The 23,434-nt window shown below is 39.4% G+C and overlaps 1 protein-coding gene across 1 annotated transcript in view; it reads left to right on the top strand.

Annotated features, from left to right (window-relative positions):
- B3GALT1 (beta-1,3-galactosyltransferase 1) overlaps positions 1-23,434 on the top strand; it is a 413,993-nt gene that overhangs the window by 166,026 nt on the left and 224,533 nt on the right. Inside the window, exon 2 of the mRNA XM_087709492.1 lies at positions 14,673-14,824. The gene's annotated coding sequence lies outside the window, so the exon portion shown is untranslated. The remainder of the gene's footprint in view (positions 1-14,672; positions 14,825-23,434) is intronic.

The following is a 23,434-nucleotide window of genomic DNA, read 5'->3' as shown; positions in this document are numbered from 1 at the left end:
ATTTTTCCTGTATTGTAGATTGTTTTTCTATTGATACATGGAGCAGAGCAAAAGAGTTACAAATAGGATGAAAACAAAAGGATGTTTAGTATTCATATGACTCCATTCTATGCTGCTTTGTGAATATTGCTAAACCTGGTACTATTTTTCAAAATAACATTTGATTATCTTGAACTGGTATCATCAACTCATTCTTGCTAGATAATTTTTCCGCAGGAGTCTCCCAAACTCCTGGGTTGTGACTGGATATTTGCTACTAAATAAAGAGATAAAATAAAAGAGATGCGATGTCTGGGTCGTAGACGAGATGGCTTAAGTTGCAGTTTTGTTATCACTATCTGTTGATATATTTGATAAGCACTTTTTCAGACATATGTACAGAAGCCTCTGGTATTGAATTTTTGAAAGGTTGATGCACGTATAACCCATGAATGTGTTGTCTGTGATTTGAGAGTTAGAGATTGCAGTGAAAGGTTCAAATACTAGTTGCCTTCATAGCCAAATTTTCCATCCAAATTTTGTAGTTTTGAATGGTCATTCTACTGCAGGAATGTCAAACTCATGGGCTGCGGGCCAGATGTGTTGCATGCTGGCCATGCCCACACCCAGTTTAGTGAAGGGGAGGAGGTCACAATATGTCACGTGCTGCCACCATGACTATGCGAGTTTGACACCCCTGCTCTACTGGTTTCTTTGATCCTGTCCCTTCATCTCACAATTAGTCTTCCCACTTACACTTAACTTTATCTTCCAATTTTTCTAGTCCACTCTCTGTTCATATAACATGTACCAGAGCCTGTAAGTTTTCACTTGCTGATCATTGCTTCAAAGGGGCAGTCAGCAGCTGAAAATCTGCTGTTGTTTTTATATTCAGGACACCTTACAAGATTAGCCAGTACCAATGATTTTCTAGTTCATTAATTTACTTCATTAATTTTTTGTTTTTGTTGTGCATTCCCTAGGTTGGCTGTTAACATTACAAAGAGTTTCAGAAATATAATGCATATTTTAGACACATGCCTCCAGCTGACTTAATTTTCATACCTGTAATTTGGGAAATGCTAATATATTTTTGGCTTTTATGAAGGCAAAAAAAAAAAGATGTGAATGTCAAATATTCTCTGGAGCAAGCCCTTGAATTCCCTTTGGCTGATTCTACTTTTTGTGTGTGCAATTTTTAGTTTTCTAAATAGTTTCTCTAAGGGAGGTAAAATTGAACAAAGAGATCTTCAAAAACTTATGAATAATAATAAAAAACAAATGGCTGCATTATTAAGACCACACATATTGCATAGGAATGACCTTGAGAGACAGGAGGAAAAATTACAGACTAGTTAGTGTCACATAAAAGGCCGCTGAGTTTGCAGAAGCAATGGAAGCATGGAAAACAGCTTAGAGGAGACCTACCCTAATTTCCTGGCCTGTAAAGGGGAGGGGGTGAGATGTACATTCAGATTTGCAATTTTCGGTTAATGTAACCTTACAATAAAAATAGAACTAGCACTCTGGGCATGAAATCTTTCACAAGGCTAACAATACTTTCCAAAAATAAAAGATAATCTTACACAACCATTCTAGTTGATAACCAAAATGATTAGGGGACTAGGCTAAAACCAGGGGTGGGTTTCAACCGGTTCGCGGCGGTCCCTGCGAACCGGTTGGTCGGAGAACCTGGAAGTAAGTAACTTCCGGGAACGGCGAAGGGCGCGCCCTCCCGCCCAAGGTCCTTACCCGGTTTTGACGAGTTCTGCGCTTCTACGCATGCGCAGGATGCATACAGCGCCTGTGCGATCCTCCAGGAGCAGCTGGAGCGTCGCGCAGACGCTAGTACGCATGTGTGCACCGCGCGCGTGCACGAGGACGCCGCCGGCCCCGTTCCAACCGAACCGGTTGGAACTGGGCGAGAAACCCACCCCTGGCTAAAACATATAAAGACCGGTTGCTGGAATTGAATATGTCTAATTTAATAAAAAGAAGGACTAGAGGTGACATAACAGTGTTCCAATATCCTCTGGGGTTGCCACAAAGAAGAGGGAGTCAAACTATTCTCCAAAGTACCTGAGGCAGGGGTGAAATTCAGCAGGCTCTGTGGACGTTGCAGTAGCTGTCTTGGCTACTTCTTCAGCCTTGCTGTCAGGTGATGTCACTGATAAATTAAAACCAGAGGACAAGAGAGTGGAACTTACTCTGTGTAAGAATTTCCAGGCCTCAGCATGGGCTATAAAATTGGCTGCAGCTGCGTCTTATTTCAACTGTACCATGATCTTGTTGTTACAGGAATTCCACATTCCGGCCCATGATGACTGTCTCTTGCAAGACACCACTAAAATTATTGCTGCCATACAGTTTCCTGCGGATGCTACTTTAGACTCCATTAAGTATGTGTCCTGTGCCCTCTCATCATCTGTAGCCTCCAGACACCTCTTCTGGCTGCGCAAGTGGCAGGCAGACAATAAGTCCAAGTGGCATTTGGCATCTCCCCCTTATTCAGGCACTTTTCTATTTGGTGAATCCTTAAACCCGATTCTCATAGAGAATAAAGATAAGAAAAAGGTCTTGCCTTCCAATGTTAAGCGCACTGACACACACCTGGCTCCTTACTACTGTAAGCCCCCATATAGGGGCCCTGAGCTGGATTATCAGCACCAGAGGTATTTTCCCCCAAGGTCGGACAGGCAAAATACTTGCTTGTAGTATCAGGACAGGAATTGATTCCATGGTCAGGGTAAGGGCGAATGGCCCTTTCATGGGGGCGAGGGGGGGCGCCCTTTCTGCAAAGGGAAATGACTCCAATCTGAGTCTCCCCATAGGCACAATTTGCCTGGCACAATTTGCAGGCCTCTGGGTAGGATCACGATGGATGCCTGGGTCAGGACAACAGTGAGGGATGGCCTCCGGTTAGAGTTTCTCTCCCTTCCCCCGAATCTCTTCAGGACCTTTCGAGGAACCCAGAAAGGCACCGCCTAATGGATCTCGCCATTCAACACTTGCTGGCGATCCAGGGAATAGAACCGGTTCCAGCGGCGGAACAGGGGTTGGGGTTTTACTCTCTTTGTTGTCCCAAAGAATTCGGGGGGGGATGGAGGGCGATCTTGGACCTCAAATGCCTGAACATCTACCTGGTCTACAGGCACTTCAAAATAACCTCCCTGAGATCCATATTGCGGGGGATCAGACCGGGGGATTACTTAGCGTCTGTGGACCTCACAGAGGCATATTCCACATACAAATCTTACCACACCATCGCAAGTAACTCCGGCTCTCATACAAGCAGTAGCACTGCCAGTACAGGGCCCTTCCCTTCAGACTAGCCTCAGCTCCATGCACATTTACAAAAGTCCTGGTTGCATTGGCGGCTCACCTGGGCTCGACCCCAGTGAGACTCCAACACTCTTCAATTATTCCTTCCCTGTAGATTCCAGCTTCTTGTCCTTTATTTGGAGGTCAGAGGGAGCAAAGTTGTTCCTCCAAATTTGTATCCAGTTCCCAACTTGGATTTAAAAAACAAACAACCCCTTTTCTGTCCCAAGAGGTTGGAGAACTCCCTTTGGCAGTGTGCTGTGCTCAAGAAAAAATGCATATTGGATATGCCTGAGATGGCAGTCAGAGTTGGCCTATGGGCTTTTGGCAGGCAAGCTGCAGAAGGGAGGGGATGGGGTAATTTGCCCATTCACTGCAATTAACTTATTTTAATTATGCAGAAATGTGCTACAGAAAACCTAGTCAAGTTTAACAAAGGCTTATTGATTTTGGAAGGGGGAAAAACAGCCTCCAATCATATATTTATCTGAATATTGATGCATGAACTTTAGCTACTAAACCATCTAATGTGAGGGAGGAACGAATCTATAAGATGCGTTTATTAGTTTATGCAAATAAGTTTCTTGTGTAATCGCAGTATCCCTGCTGACTTTAAAATGTTTATAAGTACTGCTTCAAAGGACAGAGAGCAAGAAATAAGCTGACACTGTGAAAATAGCATATGAACTAAAAATGAGACAAGGGAGTAGGGGAAATGAATATATGAAGAAAGGAAGAAAACATAATTTAAACAAAATAATTGGAAATATTCTCTATAAAGGTGAATAAGTTCAATTTGTGTGCCCCCCCCCCTTATTTACAATCCAGGCTGGTACATAATGTTTAGATGGATGTCTTGCTTTGATTCCCTAAAACAGAAATTTATTTATTGAGTTAGTCAGATTCCCCTCCCACCTTTGCACCCAAGATTTTGTGTAGAATCTTACTCCTAATATACCCAATAGATTCTAACAAATTCAAATCAGCCTTGACTCCTGATAACCTACTCATCTAATGACCTACAAATATCTGTTTTATTAAAAATTAAATTAGCAAAACCAACAAATCAAATAAAACATACCACCTTTCCTCTACGATCTTCCTTTGGTTCATTTATTTTCTATATAGGAGATAAAAATTACCAATGCTTTTAACAAAATCAACACAAAGAGAAAACTATAAAGCTAATCCAGATTAGTAGTCTCATAAAAACAAAATAGTTTTTAATATAAAAATTCCAGTAAAAGAAAATATTTGCAACTTAAGGTTGAACCGTGGACTTTTTCTGCTCCCTGAGCTGGGTTATTTGCTTGTATTATACTTAGTTAGATGTTACTAACTAGGTAATGTCATCAGTGCAAGTAAGTGTGAGGTTTTCTTCCTATCTATATACTATAGCCGGGATGTCAAACTTGCGGCCCAAGGGCTGGATGTGTCACACATTGGTCACGCCCACGTCTGGTTTAGCAAAGAGGGGAAAAGTTGCGATACGTTACGTAACGATGCCATGACGATGCAAGTTTGACACCCCTGAACTATAGCTTATACCTTGAAGTTTTGGTTGATGGTGTGTATCCTGCAGTTTTGATGTGAGGTTGGTTCATTCTTGGTGCTTCTTGATTAGAATATTGTTTTCTGTCTAATAATTTGTCTAATCTTGATCCATGCTTATCTGAATTGACTCCTGGACTGAATTTAATCTAGTCTTTTTGTTTCCTTATTGTTCCTTTTGAGTCGTGTGTAAATGTAGTTTATCTCTGTTTCAATTGATGGCTGATTTGTCTGAATGCCAAACATCTAGGAATTCCCTAGCATTTTTGGATTTGGTTTGGTCTAAAGAGCCAGTTTGGTTCTTAATGGTTAAGGCGTTAGCCTAGGAGTTTTCTCTGACTGTGGTTTATGGGATGCTCTCTGCTAGTCTTCTACCTTTCTGTCCTATATAGGGCTGTTATCGTCCATTCATTGTATGTTGTAGATGACTCATGTTTTTTCTTCTAGTGCTATTGGGTTTTTAGTTTGCTTAGAATCTTTTGGAGAGCTTCACTTGGTTTGTGTGCTACAATGATACTGTGTGGTTGTAATAGTCTTTTGGTTGTTTCTGAAATGTTTTTTCATGTATAGTGTGTTACACTTTCCATAGGTTGTACTGATAGTGCTGTTCCAGTTTTTTGTGGTCAGGCATTTTTTGATAAAGTTTTAGTGGTATCCATTTTGTTGGTGGTCTTTTTGGTCTTTGTGATGTTCCAAGTTACTGCAGTGTGATTGTGCTAGCTAAATAATGTGCTCACACAGATCCTCTTATGGGTGGTTGGGTTGGGTTACTTGGTTACTGGAGTTGATTTCTAATAGGTTTGGCTTTCTAATTTGCTGTCATTTCCTCTACTAAAAAAGGTTATGAAGGATGGATAGTATGGTTTTACTTTCACCACCGCATGTAAATAATATAAAATAGCATAATGTGATGGGAGAACAACACCAAGGAATGAAGCATTTGAAGAAGAGTCATTCATACAGTTTCAGTTAAAAGAGACCTTACTTCTCTATCAGTCAGGGGTAGTTTAAGATGTTACTGCCATGTTGGATGCTAGGAAGGTCATAGATTTAGTCTACATTAATTTACGCACCATTTGTCATTAGGATGCAACAGCTAGAAAAGAAACAAATCAAAATACCTATTATGTAGAATTTCTAATCTAGACTGTAAAAATCTGTATAATCAATAGATAGCACCATATGCAGTTGTATATATCCTTTTGCTGCCCCTCAATGGTAATTTGAAATTTTGTGACCTACTTCTAGTAGTCCTAAATTAGAAATATTGTCTAATGACACATGCTGAGATGCTTACCATTGGCACTGTGTCACAATTTAAGGTGTGATGAGAGCAAAAGTGAAGCTGCATTTGAAATACAGATTACAGTGGTGTGAAAAATAGAGCTCATTTCACACTTTGCCCAAATTCTTTGTATTCGTTCTTGAACCAAACTACGGCTGACTGCAGCTACTAATTAATCTTGATTTCAGGTATTGCTGTTCCCTGGAATACACTTATTTTGAGAAGGAAAAGGTTGTTTGCTGTAGACGCTGGTTATCCAGCCTCTTTATGAAGAATGCCAATTCAGAAGCAGAAATTATGAGGCCCATGCTCTTAAGTACAGGCTTATACATCTGAGCATATGTCTGTCAGAGTTTGTTGCATAAATCAAATCCAGAAGACACACACAGATAACTGATTCAGCTGGATTCATTAACCTTTTTATATACATAAGAATAGGTGAATAAATGCACAAACCAACAGATGGTTCGTCCAAGTAAACACAAGGCAGTAGAGTTACAGGCAAACACAAGCAGTTAGTGTCATATCAGCAAACAAGCCCAGACAGACTGCTAGTTTACTTCTCAGAGCAGTAGACTGCTTAAGTTTCTGTTTCAATTCTCTGCACAGACTCAGATATGTTTAAGCTCCCATTTTGCTGACTTAGTTGCTGTATCTATTCATTGACTGACCTTGTTCCCATGTCTCTCCCAGTCATGGATATTTTAACAATGTCTACCTTAGTTTTTCCCATATTTGAATAGATGGTAGTTTTCCCTTTTTCAATGTTAACAGGTTTTGATTGCTTTTCTGCCACTTTCATAATTCTCTGAATATTTCATGAGGCATCTTTCAAAAATGTAAATAGTCTTTAATATGAGATAAAAGAAAGCTTCACTTTAACTATAAAATTAGGTACAGTATGCAAACACCACAGATGCTATTTTATTACCAAAAATTTAATTCTTCAAAGAAATGTTGACAGGTTGTTGGTCTATTATATGCAATCCTTTTATCTCAATGTTTCCCTTTTCGGATCTTTGAAAATAAGAATTCTGAAGACTAAAGTCTAGTCATCCATATATTTTCCCCACTTAGAAGCTATAACCTGGGGAATGAACCACACAAACATCACACTATCCATAAACAATAAATCAGTGTTTGTGATTTGAATTGCCACTTTCTGTCATCACACAATTTCTGCTAAAAGTACATTCCTCAATGCATGTCTTATGTCTGCCCCCAAACTTCAACTCAGAGAATCTGATCATTTGATAGTAGGGAAAGATTATTGTCAGGGTTCCAAGTAATGCAACAGAACAGTAATGCAAACAGAACCCTGAGGCAAGCAGTTTTCTCAAAGAACAAGTTTATTGGATATAGCATATTGGCACATACTGGTGAAACCTGACTCTAAAGGTTCCTGCAGTTTTCACCTAATTAAAAGTAAAAGTTTTTCCCCCTTTTCCAAACAATCAGTCACATGGTCCTCACAAGGTGCTGTCCAGTTGCTTGGAAACTTCACTCCTCCTTTCTTCAGCCACCTGTGGGAATGTCCTTGGTTCTCAGGGAAAACTATTTTGTTTTGGCTACAAAATCCCAGCTATCACTATTCCACCCTCCCCCCATCCCTCAGCACCATTATGGCAACACTGAAGCACCCAAGATGGTCTCAATCAGGCCAGCTTCTGAGTTGACAATTATGGCCTGTGTCTGTCTGGGTGGATGGACTGCTTTCTACATTCCAATTACAGGTAGTCTTTGACTTACAACACTTCATTCAAAGTTGCAACAGCATGAAAATAGTGACATGACCATTTTTCACACTTATTACTGTGGCAGCATCCCCATAGCCACATGATTTATATTCACAGGCTTGACAACTGACTCATATGTATGATGGTTGCAGTGTCCTAGGGTTATGTGATGGCCTTTTGCAACCTTCTGACAAGCAAAGCCAATGGGGAAGCCAGGTTCACTTAACAACTGTGTTACTAATTTAACAACTACAGTGATTCAGTTAAAAATGCAGTAAGAAGAGTCTAAAATTGGGCAAAACTCATTTAATAAATTTCTCACTTAGCAACATAAATTTTGGGCTCAATTGTGGTCATAAATGAAGGACCACCTGTATTTTGTTCCCCTATATACCCCACTCTCAGGATTAGAGTGAATGCTTTAAAAAACTGGACCTCTGGTGATGAACTGTCCATGGAGTACATTTGGGGAAGTTTCTTTAATTAGTCAGAAACAGTCAGAAAACCATCACCATATCCTAGATCAGTGTTTCTCAACCTTGGCGACTTTAAGTCCTCTGGACTTCAACTCCCAGAATTCCCCAACCAGCTCTGCTGGAGAATTCTGGGAGTTGAAGTCCACAGGACTTAAAGTCGCCAAGGTTGAGAAACACTGTCCTAGATAAAAGAATTATTAATTCATTAATAATAAAATTAATTCTTTTTCACACAAGACACAAAATTTCCTTTTATATTTTTAACAGAGTTCTATTAGAAGATGGTTAGAAGGACATACCAAATTATAATGTTTTTTTATCCAATATTTTTAAGTAAGTTCTTCTTTCATCCAGCTATTCAGCATGCATATATATTCAAACAGATGAATTTAAAATTATCCAAAGACTTCACAATCTTTGGTGATTAATATTAATATTTTTTATTGAAATTCCCAGCCTCAGAAAGTAAAGCTTTGTAAGCCAGATGCTCTCATCTTTTATTCTTTCTAGCTGATAATCAGCATTCTTCTATCACTGCTATCATCCCTTTTCAAAAAGGATATGCTTACGCATCCAATACTCAATCCTTCATTTCTCATGTTGAAGAATGAATATGCACCAGGGCTGCACCAGAAAGTTGTAGCTGTGAATATGCCTGACAATGTGTTCCCAAAAATCTTTTCAATGAAATAACTCTCATTTGTATGAGCATAGCAAAATGTTCTCTGATGACAGAGACAATTAACAAATAGAATCTTTGGGGATGGGGGGCGGTGGGGAAGGATGGACAAATAAACAACTGAAAAGCATCATGTCAACTACAAGCATATTATTTGGACTAAAATAGTAATATCAAATAATAGAAATATTACTCCTGTAACAAAAAAACTAATGACTTTTTCGTTTAATTCATCTCTTTATGAGTTGCCATAAAGCAGTGGTTTATCAGATGGATATTGCGCAAAACGTTGACAAAGGGAGGGAGCAGAATTCAGTTAAAAAAAACATGTTGTTATAGCCACAATAAAGTGAAGAACACCGTAAAACAAAAAGAGAAGACTATTATAGCACAATAGCTGTAGTATTTTATTCTGCCTTTTAGAAGGCAACACACAATGTGTTTATAATTAAGATCAAGTGAAGCACTAATACCACTCTATAAAGCCTTAGTAAGATCACACCTAGTATCCTGCATCCAGTTTTGGTCACCACATTATTAAAAAAAGATGTTGAACTCTGGAAAGAGTGCAGAGAAGAGCAACCAGGATGATCAGGGGACTGGAGGCTAAAACATACGATGAACGGTTGCAAAAACTGGGCATGGCTAGTCTAGTGAAGAGAAAGACGAGAGGAGCCATGATAGCAGTATTCCAATATTTGAGGGCTGCCTCAGACAGGAGGGGGTCAAGCTATTTTCTAAAACACCCGAGGGCCAGACAAGGAATAATGGATGGAAACTGCTCAAGGAGAGATTCGAACTAGAAATAAGGATAATTTTTCTGACAGTGAGAACAATCAACCAATGGAACAGCTTGCCTTATGAAGTTGTGGGAGCTTCATCCTTGGAGGCTTTCAAGAAGAGACTGGATTGCCATTTGTCATAAAAGGTATAGGGTCTCCTGCTTGAGCTAGATGATCTACAAGGTCCCTTCCTACTCTGATAATCTGTTAATGAAGGAAGTTCCACTGGAGTGGGGATTAAAATAAAGGCAAAAATAAAAATCTTCCCTGTCCAATCATGTCTGATATAATTAGCATAAACCATAGAATAGGTTTGACGTCATTAACAAGCAAGAAAAAAACCCCAATATTCTTTTTTTAAGAATGAGGAGGGGAAAAAATCACCCATCACCAAAGGTTGCCTACCCTGTACAAAACATAAAAATAACGTCTTGCTGTTAAGCACTGTAGAACTTCTTGTGTTTTTTTGATGGCTCCTCTGTATCTCTTTCCATTTTTTCCCCTCCGTTTGAGTCATTTTGACTGGGTCAACCAATAGAAGCATGAAAGAGTTTGCATATGAGATTCCAAATAGGAAGTTTGGGGAATAATATGAGGGAGAAACATAGGAATATGATTGATTGCTGTGAGAGCCCAGCTTATTTTTGACTTTTTTTTTCTTGTGACGCACACTTATTTCCTTCTTAGTCATTCACCCCTTTTCCATTTCACTTGGCTAAGCACTGAAATACAAAGGGAAAAAAATTGTTGTTGTTAGTTGTGAAGTCGTGTTTAACCCATCATGACCCCATGAACAACACTGTCCATGGGGTTTTCATGGCAAAAATACTGGAGTGGTTGCCATTTCCTTCTCCAGTGGACCGTGTTTTATGGAAAAAATAAACAATTAAAAATAAGCTTATGTTTGTTATTTGCAACATCTGTGGACGCTCTTCCTACTTGCTATGCTTAATTTAAAAATAAGCATTTTATTATTGTCATTAGAATAGAGTAGAATTATTTGCTTGCTCAGGAAAAGCCTGTCGGAAAGGTTCTTTCCCTGATACTTGGGCCTCGTCACACACCTTGATTTGTCTTCCTCGCTGTAAATTGGAGGGTTCACCGACAAATGCACGCTCGACAAAAGCACGCCGACAAAACTGCGGCGATAAAATCGCGAGTTTGAAATGGTGCAGACGAATGAGCGCCAACAACAGCGCGCCGACAGAAGCTCGCTCTAAACCTAACCCTAACCCTAACCCTAACCCTAACCCTAACCCTAACCCTAACCCTAAACCTAACCCTTACCCTTACCCTAACCCTAACCCTAACCCTAACCCTAACCCTAACCCTTACCTTAACCCTAATCGCGCTTCTGTCAGTGTTCTTTTGTCGGCGCGCCTTTGTGGGCGCGCTGTCGACATCGCGGTTTTATTGCCGCGGTTTTGACGGCGCGCTATTTGTCAGGTCACGAAATTGGAGCAGTGCACACCTGTCTTCCCGGAACCCAATCGCCTTTCTTCAAGATGATAAAAGCCTGCTGGTCCACCATCCACGTGCTTCTCTTCTTGTAAAGTAGACGCTCCTTTTGATGCTTTGTCCTTCCCCTCCAAGCTAACCGAAATAAAGAGTAAGCATGCAGGACTCGTTATCAAAGCAAACATCCCTCTATCCCCTCATGCCTTAGCTTTGAAAAGAACCGGGGAAAAAGAGAGAGACATCTTCAGTAAAACTCATTTTGCTTTTTAAATGAAGTTTACACATTTTGAGGCAAATTATGAGTCGCTTTCATTTAAAATGCTTGACGTGTTAATAGAAGGTGGCATGCTCTGAGGAAAAGCTGAGGAGGCCTCAAATTACGTCAAGGCAGGAATAATTACAGCATTCCACCAACTGTTAACACAAAGACAAACAGTGGCTTTCTGTGTGGGAAGTCTGTGTGGGAAGTCTGTGCTAGACATTTTTTATTTTGTTTATAAATATTTTTATTGTACATTTTTCTTTATAATACATCATATTTCCAGTTTTGCAGCGGCAGTGAACTGGATATATCTAGTCCTTTTTGCGTACACGTAGTTTTATACAACCTGATTATAACCAATATTCTCTCAATCATACATTTATAATCTCTTTTAAATACATAATGTTGTACGCCATAGTTATAGACATTATTTTCATAATTGTACCATAGCATTCTTTGTATTTATCCCTCTCCTTTCCCCACTCTACTTTCTTCTCCTCCCTTTTCCTATTCTCCTCTCCCCACTTCTCTCTCCTCTTCTCCACTTCCCTCTCCTACTCCTCTCCCGTTGTCCATTTCCTTCTCTCCTTTCCCCTCTCTCCTTCCCTCTTCTTCCTTCTCCTTCCTTCTCCTCTCCCCTTGTCCATTTCCTTCTCTCCTTTCCGCTCTCCCCTTCCCCCTTCTTCCTTCTCCTTCCTTCTCCTCTCCCCTTGTCCATTTCCTTCTCTCCTTTCCCCTCTCTCCTTCCCTCTTCTTCCTTCTCCTTCCTTCTCCTCTCCCCTTGTCCATTTCCTTCTCTCCTTTCCCCTCTCTCCTTCCCTCTCCTTCCTTCTCCTTCCTTCTCCTCTCCCCGTGTCCATTTCCTTCTCTCCTTTCTGCTCTCCCCTTCCCCTTCTTTCTTCTCCTTCCTTCTCCTCTTCCCTTGACTTTTCTCTCCTCCTCTCCTTTGCCCCACTCCACTCTACTCCACTTCCCGCTTGGGTACTAGACATGTTTATTGGTAGGTGGGGTTGATCTTGGTAGATAGATCCCCTGGCAGTGGCTCTTCCCTTTCAGTGAAGAAGCAACTTAGCCCACAGAAATAATGGGCAAATATCACAGAAAGGACTCTCTCTAGTTTCTTGGGCTATAAAGGCAAGGGGTGGTGGTGGGTGGGAGTAATGTAGTTTCAGACTTCCAAGTGAGAGGTCCTTGGTGCTTTCTGAGCTTGCTTGTTTTCTTGCAGATGTCTATGGAGATTTTCAGTCATTCAGGTCACGGTCGTCCCAAAAGTGCTTTTTTCAAGAGGCAACTGGACTTTTTGGGTTTTTTCTTTGAAGACATTTCGCTTCTCATCCAAGGAGCTTCTTCACCTCTATCCAGTCATATCAAACCAGAAAGTCCAGTTGCCTCTTGAAAAAGCACCTTTGGGATTTTCTTGAAGGATGTTTCATTACCCAAACTAGGTGCTAATCTAGCACTGCTGATGTTACCCGGTTTGGGTAATGAAACGTCTGCAAGAAAACAAGCAAGCTCAGAGAGCACCAAAGGCCCCTCATGTCAACCCTGAGCTGCAGACATTCTCCTTTATTAGATATTCAAGTTTGTGTTAATGTAACTTTACAATAAAATAGAATTACTATTCATTTGGTTGTATTTCCTGTCCAGGCTACCTCACTAGGCTGAAATCAATATTACACGTTTCCCCTGTTGCTTTTACAGCCCATGAGACTAAGAAGAATCCCTTCTGAGACATTAGTCACCTCCACTTTCCTGCAGTAAGATGCCTTTTATCTGATTGTTTCCTTGCTGTAACTCTTCCCCTGTCTCCCAAAGTCATTTTCACAAACTATTATAACATCTTTGGTCTGTGATATATGTTGTGCTACTGCAGACCAAGAAAGACTTTCCTTCTGAGATCCAAAGACTAGAAAACAACTTTAAAAAATATAGTCCCACCTCAAAAGTCACTTGTGAAGGTGGCACATGATAAGCTGCCTTTGGCTGAACAGATTTAACCAGCCTTTCTCAGCCAAATGTCATCCAGTTGTGTTGGTATTCCAATTGAATGCTCAGCTGGGAAATTCTAGAAGTTCTAGATGTGTCCTAGCACATCTGTGGATTTGCCAATTTGAAGGCTACACTAAATTGATGTTCTCCAAATTTTGTCTGGCTGGTTTCGTTTGAATTGTAAATTCTCAATCATCCCTAACAACATGTATAAGTCGGATGTGGTATTCTGCCAGTTCGCCCCAGTTCAAGTGAATTGGTAGTGGCAGTGGTGGGAGGCTCTATCCACCCGCCCAGACATCATCATGGGCGCTCTGCGCATGTGTGAAGTATCTTTGTATAAGTTTCTTCTTTTCTTCCGATGAATGATTCCTTCTTCATCCTTTAGCTGATGTATCGTGCTTTTTTCTCTTTCGCTTTTCAATCTGTATGCGAGCCACCATCTGGGGTTATTGGCAGGTCCAAAATAATTTTGTTTGGACGCTTTAATTTTCTGGTCTAATTCTTTTTGGCTTATTAAGTTGAGCTTATGTTTTATCATCTCTCTTTTTTCTTTTTTAGATCTATTTTGTGGATCTTTCTGTAGTTCTAACTCAGCTTCACTGAGTTCCCTTTGAATACTGTCTTGTTTTTCTTTTGGTTTTTTATTTTTTCTTGCTCCATAGGGGATCGTAAGTCCTCTTATGTACGCTTACATGGTGGATGAGGACCTATTTTTAATGCATTGTGTCAGTGGTGGGTTCCGGATCCTGTTGCAACCAGTACAGTGCAATGGGACCCGGCGTCCCCCACATGCACACATGCAGTATGCGCGCACACACATGCAGCACACGAATGCATCCTTACCTCCACGACAGCTCCGCAACACCTCCGCAACGCTCAGCGGAGCGTCACACAGGTGCCGTATGCTCCGTGCACATGTGCGGAAGCTCCAAAGAGCTCAAAGAGGTAAGGAGCTCGGGCTGGCAGGTGGGCCCTCTGGAGCACCGTACCGGAACGGTACCCAGTGTTCCCGGCAGGCACCGGTACAGCCTTACTGGGGCATACCTCCTGCAACCCACTACTGCATTGTGTTTAGCTTTGCAAATGTATATGCTAGTTCCCTCTGAGCAGCTCCTGAAATCTCAATGTCTCTTTCTCCCTCTCACTTAAAGCACACAGGTTCAGCAGCATGCAACCCAACCCACTTTGATATTAAAGTTAGAAATGCTCAAGGATGGCAGATGTTGAAGAACTACTGGCATTATGGAAGTGGCAAAGCCATGGCATGACATCCGAAATTTAAACAGAAGCAACTTGAAGTTTGGTAAGTTACATATTTTTTAAAAAAATAGAAGCTTCAGAATTTGATCATGACCAAGTCTATCATCAAGTGGTCCCTTTTGTGTGGCTCACCAACTGTTCATGATGAAAGCTTCAGAAAATAGATTGAAACGTATACTGCAGATGTCACCTCAATACATGGAGGATGAAGATCAATAACCCATTGAAAGAGCAATGGCCATAGCTTCACTCTCTCTTTCCAAGCATTTAAATATAAACATATAAAGGGAAATTGTTGAATAGGACTTCAAGTACGGAAATAATGTGTGTGTTTTTATTTGCAATATATATATATATTTTCTCAGATGCATGCAATGGATTCATCCCAGACTCCCACCTCACCCTATCCCATTGCTGGTTTAAAATTTTGAAATTCTGGAAGTTTCAAGCCAGCACATCTGTAGGATGACAGATTGTAATAAGTCATTTAAAAAATCTTTTTTTATTTTTGCTTTTCTGTCAACCACTTCGTCCTCATATTTATATATATATATAAATGGATGTGTGTGTGTGTCCTATATATATATATAAATGGATGTGTGTGTGTGTTTGTGTGTGTGTATGTCAACTTCTAAAGCGTTGCCATGACTATTATCAGGCTGGCATGGAAGGGGATATTCCATGCATGCCTTTGGCCAGAGTTAGATCTCATGTCAACAACCTAGTTGGAGAATATCAATTATGACGCAGGACAGAAGGGAGGGGATACAGGGGTAAAGTTCAAACGCAATTAAGCAAAATCAGTTTTGGCTCCACAGAAGTCCACGCCAGAATGTCAATCCTAATAAATGATTGGATTTCTTTTCAACTTTGTCTACAGGCTCGTAAATTAATTAGATCATCTTCTGGGAACTTCACAGTGAGTTTGTTTGTGTGTCTATGTATGTATGTACGTTCCAGCATAACTCTGGAACACTTTGAGCAATTTCAACCAAACATGGTACACAGATGACTCACTCTCTAAAAAAAAATACTGTGGGGGTAAGACATCCCTAACACCCCTCGGGATGTGTGTTCTGTTACGATACAGCCTGTTGTGCCTTCTGTACAGCGCAGTGTACAGTGCAGTGGAGTTGCCATGGTAATGGCTTTACAGTACTCCACCAGGGGGCTCCCTCTGGTAAGGGGGAAAATCCAACATTAGAAATTACATTTGGTCTGGACATTTCCCTCTTATAAATACCCAGGCAACGCCAGGTTATCAGCTAGTATGAGTTAAAAGAAACTCTGGACAGAGTTCTCAAATTAGGGCCCTTCATAATGGTAGAAAAAGTTAGCGTGTTACAGAGAATTCAACTCTACAATTATTTATCTGAGCTGTACAGAGATGTCACTGCTTAGTTTCCATTATCCTACACTATCTTATTATATGAGATTTATTTTATGCAGCTGTTAATTAATTTTAAGGGTTTTGAAAACAAGTGATAAGTATGGGAAAATTGTTCCTGTGTTAATTATGTTTAGGCTAGGTTGAGATTGAAGCATTTGAAAGGAGCGAGAGGTGCTAGTAGCTTTCTGATGTGTATTTTCCACAGGTTTATATGGAACTTACCCTCTCATAAGAGCATGTAAAATTGCTTGCAAGCGCTTGCAGAGAACAGAAATCCTTGGGTTGATGTGATGAAAAAGAAATGTTTCTATTATTCCCTTAATTCGGCATCATAAATGAAAGAAAGAAATATTACAGAAGACTGTTGTCATCCCAGTGAGGAACAAAGGCATGTTGTTATCAGAAAGTCTTTATAGCCTGTATGTATTTTTCATGCAGTATCTTTCTATTTATTTAATTCAGTTTAGGCACTGCCCGACTCCAGCTAACTCTGGGCACCTGTATTAGAAAAATCTTATTTTGCTGAAAAAGCAACAACCTTCCTTTATTCTTAGAACATAGAATAATATGGTTGGAAGGCATCTCTGAGGTCTTCTAGTCCAACCTCTTGCTCAAGCAAGAGATCTTATACTATTCCAGACAAATGGCTGTCCAGTCTCTTCTTGAAAACCTCAAGTGATGGAGCATGGAGGATCTTCTCTGCCTCTGATATAAGCACAATGCTGAGAGTCTAAGCAGAGCCTCTATTGAGTAAGGGTTGCATGGCAACTTTGAGTTTTGTATTAAGGGGCCTGAGAAAAAAAATTGAGTGTACTAAAAGAGGTAGACAAATGGATTCTTCTTTCTACTTCACCAGATGCTAAGATCTGAGAGCTGGAGATCTATAGTTCACCTATTCACATCTGCTGCTCAGAATTCTGAATCAAGATTCTATCAGCAAGTTGTAGAATACAAACCTAGCAAATTGAGATGAATTGTTAGAGGTAGCTTTCCACAAACTCCTTGGAATAGCAATTGGTCCTATCCAGTGGCGGGTTGCTCCCGGTTAGGCCTGGTTTGGTTGAACTAGTAGTAGTAGCGGCAGCAGGCTCCGCCTACCCACCCGGATGCTTCTGCACATGCACAGAAGCATCTGTACATGAACAAAAGTGTCACAATGTACCCGAACCAGTAGTGAAAAAATTGGCAACCCACCACTGGTCTTATTATGTGTAGCTATTTATTTTTTCAGGAATACACCAAGAATTTTTTAAAAAGTTCATATATAATGATGAATTGAACAATGATAAGGTTATAATTTTTCACAGAACTGTATAGAGAAGCTGTGGGAAACAGATGCAGGATCTTGGATTTGAGGTATTACTTTAAAGACGTAGTGCCTGAAAGACAATGTAATCCTATTAGAACTATCTGAACAAGAAGAAAATTTTAGCTACTTTATTTAGGAGCCTTTCAGACAAATCAAATGTAATCAAAGCTCAAAAAATAATTAAAAAAATAATAATCCCAAACTGGCTCTTTGACAACTACAACACAACTGTGCCTCTAGGTAATCTCCAAAAATGTTAATCCAATAATCTCCAAAAGAGATTCTCCATATGCACAGCTGTAGCAAATATATCTACGTATATTGGTTGGAATTAGCATTAACAAAAACATTTATAGAATGGATTAAGGGAAAAGATTTTTAAATTATTTCAAAATTAGAACAAGAGAGAAGGATTTGTATAAGAAAATGAAAAAAAAAGAGATGGTTATCCCTCTTCAAAAGGTCAGGTTAATCCATTACCAAAATATTGTTTATCTGATTAAAATTTGCACATAGCCGCTGAGCAAGGCTATTGCATGGGGATGTCTTCCACCATGGACTGTAGTGTATATTTAGGTCAATTTTGATACCTTCTCCACATCTATCAGTAGTTCACCATTAGACTGCATTTTATCCTTGCTTTGCAACTACATGTATTAGTTTCATTGCTACATCTATGTATGAGGAAGGGATTTTTTTTAGATTGTGAGATCATTATTCCAGCTAGTTCAGTACTTTTCATAGCACCAAGGTTGGGTAACTCAGATTGTTCCTGGGCTACCACTCCCAGCATTCCTCACTGTTAATCATGCTAGTTGAGGCTGGTGGAAAGTGTGATTAAGCAACACATTAATGTCTCAAGTTAGCCACCCTATTCTATACTCATTGGTCTTTGGGTCATCTTGATATCAGATCCAATTTAATCCTGCCATGCTAGATTACAAAAGAGTACAAAATGAAGCAAAAATTGTTTCTATTCTGTGGATTGCATTGCCTATGAACTTAGATGCCCTATTTACACTTTTGCAAACCTTACAGCCCTCATGAGATCCGTGTTATTATTGGGGGGTTGGAAAAGATAGTTTAAGGAGCAAAAGGTGGGCCTTAACCCTTCGCAGGGATTTTTTTAAACATCTCTGATTCTTTTTTTTTTCTGATGTCATGGTTCCTAGTAATGAACCCAATCACATCACGACTTTAAGTCTTCAATCGGGCTCAAAAGACCTTTTATTGAGTACATCATATTGGCACGTAGAAAAGTGAAGCTAGCTCTAAATAATTCCCATGCTTTAGTTAAAAGAATAGAAACTTCCCACCCTCTTCAGATGTCTTAGGTCATGTTAACCAATTAGTCCAGCAGCAGCTTCCCTTTCGGTCACAATAAATGTTTGTTGCCATGATCTTGGTGGGTCAATGTTTTGTCTAGCAGTTTAAGGCACCACATTCCAATACTTTCTGACTCCCTCCCTCCTCCCCAAGAGTGGCAACTGAGAAACGAAATGAAAATAAGCACGTCCGAAGTCGATCCGAGGGTTGACACCTGATCTAATTCATGCGGGGAATTGTGGCTTGCTATGCAAACCCCAGTGTTCCCTTAAGCTTAGAGAATATCCCTGCTGCAGTATATCTTCAGCTATATTCTATCACTAGCTGGATACCCTTGCTTCGCGACGAAACTATGTGATCGGGCTATGCAGGAGAAATTCAGTTCACAGTTCATTAGCTCAGTGTTGGTCGATGATTGATACACATAAGGGAATATCACTCCCACCGCCTTGAGTCCGGAAGCAGTTTCATAGGTGGAAGGTGAAAACATTTTGGTGAGGTACCAATGTTTAGTACTGTAAGGAACCCCAGACTGCTCCTGAGTGAAGGAGTAGAATATTTGCCAGTTTGAACTGAGGTAACAGAATGTGAGGCAACTGGCAGTTGGAACAGAGTTCTTTTCAGGTGGGGAGGGGGAGTAGAATGTCTAACTCCTTAGCATAAGAACATGTTCATATAATGCAACTGGCAAGTTGGAACAGAGTTCATTTCAGGTGGGGACAGGGAGTAGAACTCCTTAACATCAGAGTGTGTTAATTACTGTATAAGAAATACTAATGATCTACTAATGATTTCGAAAGCCAAGAGGAACATACGTGCCAAATTTCAAGTTTATAGGCTTTACAGTTCTGGAGATTTCATGATGAGTGAGTGGTACTTGGCTTTTATATATATAGATTTATGTCTGTCCTAGTCCAGAGAAGATTGTCTACTGGGGATGAGACAACTATGTGGGACAGCCTTCTCCTGCACTGAAAAATCTCATGGCGGTCTCTCCATTAGCAATTACCATGTTTCAGTCTAAGTCAAATGTGGGTCATTCATTGATGAGTCCTATGAGTATAAGTAATCCCTTCCCCCCCCAAAAAAAAGGAATTCCCTAACTTGGTTCCTTCAGAAAGTTAGCAATTGTGAACATTATTTGCTCCCTTACACTACAGCTACATGGAAGAGGCAAAAAGATATCAACTTTCCCCTTCCTATTCTTGCCAGAATAAGAGAAGTGAGCTACTTCTGTAGGGAGACTTGGAGGCATAACCCAGATGGATTTTATACACAAGACACAAAGCAGAGGCATTTTTATGAATTAACTGCCACAAGGTCACAGTGGTGCATGTACCCAGGGGCAGGACACCAAAAAAGGAAGCAAGTGATGGATGCTGAAAGTCCTGCTAATTGCAGCAAAGCTTAGGAAGGAAAGTGAGTAATTTCTCCAGCCTCTGAAGGTAAACCGTACCAAACTTGACTGCAGAAAATAGGACTTCAGCAACAGAGTGGTCAATGCCTAGAATGCGTTACCTGACTCAGTGGTTTCTTTCTCAAACCCCCACAACTTTAACTTTAGACTATCTACTGTTGACCTCACCCCATTCCTAAGAGGTATGTAAGGGGCGTGCATAAGCGCACCAACATGCCTACTGTCCCTGTCCTAACAACCCCATTTATTTGTATCCATTTCATGTATTCATAATCTTGTATGTACTTATATCTATTATCTTATACACACTCGACAAAACAAATAAATACATAAAAATAAAACTCACCTAGCAACAGTGCAAATCCTGTGTCTCTGAACTGGCTGGACAACGATATATGAAACTAAATTAAATAAAAAAGGAGCTGAGTGTCCAGATCAGACTTCTATCATTGCCCCATTAGCCCACTTGGCCAGTTAAAGAAGAATTGCATTTTTTTCTAAAGTTTCTGAATTTTGCTGTGTCTGGTTTCTCTGTATTTGCATTCCCATTAATTTTTTTTATGTATGGAAGAAAACAGACGTTTGACCGATCAAATCAAACACTTCTATGAAAGCTGCACATTTACAAATTTGTATGTTTCTCTCTCAGTGTGTATATGTGCTTGTGAGCTTATTATTAAAGCTTTCAAATGATATGAAAAATGGCAATTGCTCTGATAATAAAAATGCCTTGTTCAAGATTAAATTCCAGCAGTCCTTCTGCTATTTTTTTTTTAGGGTAGCATTCAAAGTCGATGTTGGAACAATGAAAAACATTATATATAGAAAAATTAATTGTGATTATTGGTTTGGGTGTTGCTTTAAATCAGCTCAAAAAATAATAATGCGCTCCTTGGATTGCAGCCTGCTTGGTATCTCCATAACTAGCTTAGTGCCTTACTTTTACTTTATAACCCCTAATTACAGTATATCAGATTTTCAAAATCAAATCAACCACAACTTTTAATCCCCCCCCCCAAAAAAAGAGATTTGTCTGTGTTCCACCTCCCAATACTTTATTAAAACGCAGTTGAAGTAATATCGAATAGTTGCATAATTGAATATAAAAGCATTATCCTTTCATACTCCATTTTATTTCTATAATGAGTTCCTCCCCTACCCCAAAGATATTCTTTCTGGTCTGAGATCATTTTAGGAGGCCATTGTAAGAACTCTGAACTGGAGCCAAAGGTTAGTGTGTATATTAGCTTGTGGTGTGGAAGATTCATAATAATGTTTTATTTATTGAACGTTGGAAGCACTTAAATAATCAGAAACTATAGGATGATTCTGATGTCTTGATACTGAATTTTTAAAGAGTGTGTACCTCAGAGTCTTCACTTATTTAAGTTACTAGCTTAAAAAAGAAGAAGAATTTTTTGTTGTTGTAGGTGCATGGTGGATATGTAAAAAAAAGTCATATCAAATATATATAATAATGCAAAAGATTCACATCCAATTGAAATAGAGGCATTTCTCTGGGGATTGAGCAGCTGGGAAAAATATGGAACTTTGCTTTTATATATGATAAATGCAGCAAGACTGTTATATGCACAAAGGTGAACGATTCAACTTTACCCACAATGTAGGAATGGCTAGTAAAAGATACTAAAGGTAGTAAAGATGATGGAACTTGCTGAGTCAGCCAAATTGCTTTAATTAGGGATATAATTTTTCTAATTTTTAATGATGTTTAGAAACCTCTTACTAATTTTGCAAGAAAAAATGAAGTCATGACATATAATATAACATGATATAAAAATGATATAAAACTAGAAGATCATAAAGAAAATGTAAACAATGCTGTAACGGAGAGTAACACTTACATTTATGACTGCTGTAAAGGAAAAATGGAAGTCACTTCTTTATAATCCCTTTTTTCCTTTTTTGCTTTTTGCACTTTTGTCTTTGCTCTTATCTTCTTTCTATTTTCTTCCTCTTTTTTCAGTCTAAATATTAGAATTCCTGGATAAGTCAACTTACCAAAGTTATTTCACAACATGTATTTTCCACCACTATTTACTGCCAACTGCCTTGCAGCCAAGATAATTTTTTAAACAAAGAATGGTAGATATCAATGGCCAAAGAAGCTAAAAAGCCTTTTACATTGAACAGATCAGCATACCATGTAAAAACGATGTATTTATCTGAATACTGATTCTTTATACTTCACTACAATACATATTTTATTACCATGTTTTCTTTTTATCTATTTTACTCTGGAATTAGATTTTTTATGGTCATTAAGACTAACCAATTAACAAACTACTATTAGAATGTTCTTGTCAGTTGTTATTATGTATTTAAAATTTGAATAACTTCCATTTTAAAAAGGGAACATGTTTTATTAGAAAATAAGTAGTTTTTTTATTATAAAAGAAAGATAATCTGCCCTTTTATTTACAATTTATCACATGCCTTCTATTTTTATAGGCTACTTTAATCTTCTATATTCTGTTCTATTTCTATTTTGACTTTTATTTTTATCTATCTAACTACAATCTACAGTTTTTGAATATACTTACTTTCTTGCACTGTACAATTTCTGTAAACCAGAGGTCTCCAACCTTGGCAACTTTAAGACTTGTGGACTTCAATTCCCAGAGTTCCTCAGCCAGCAAGGCATTGACTGAGGAACTCTGAGAGTTGAAGTCCACAAGGCTTAAAGTTGCCAAGGTTGGAGACCCCTGCTATAAACCATTTTGTTCTACCTTCACCTCCGTGTTAACTCTACCTACCCTGATCCCAGATCCAGATAATATCAACTACATCTCACTTGTTTTCTGTACGTGTGGACTGATTTCTGTAGTCAGTTGCCTCAGGTGGACTTGGTCATCCTGGTGGGGTGGCTTGAGATCCCCACCAGAATCACATACTGCTCTTTCCACTTCTGCCTCTAAGTGTAGTTGCAACAACACTAACAGATCAAAGAAAGAGTTAAATCAGGTGGTCATGAAAAAGAAAACCCTAAGAGCCAACACCAAAGGACTATCATCCTAAGCCAGATTCAGAGCGAGAAGTCACCTGGCTTCCTCCCACTGAAATATCCAAATTTTTCAGGCTTTCCTTTATACCTCTTCTTTGCCATGCTGCTTTGCACCTTTCCAGCCTTCTGGCTATTAAGATTTATTTATTTATATTTTGCATTTCTTGACTCCCTCAAACATAACTG

Source organism: Thamnophis sirtalis, unplaced genomic scaffold (assembly GCF_051295495.1).
Source record: "Thamnophis sirtalis isolate CommonGarterSnake01/CBP01778 unplaced genomic scaffold, rThaSir2_p1.2 scaffold_1, whole genome shotgun sequence".
Lineage (NCBI taxonomy): Eukaryota > Metazoa > Chordata > Lepidosauria > Squamata > Natricidae > Thamnophis > Thamnophis sirtalis.
The sequence above is the reverse complement of the archived record's forward strand: the minus strand, read 5'-3'. Positions and strand labels throughout refer to the sequence as shown.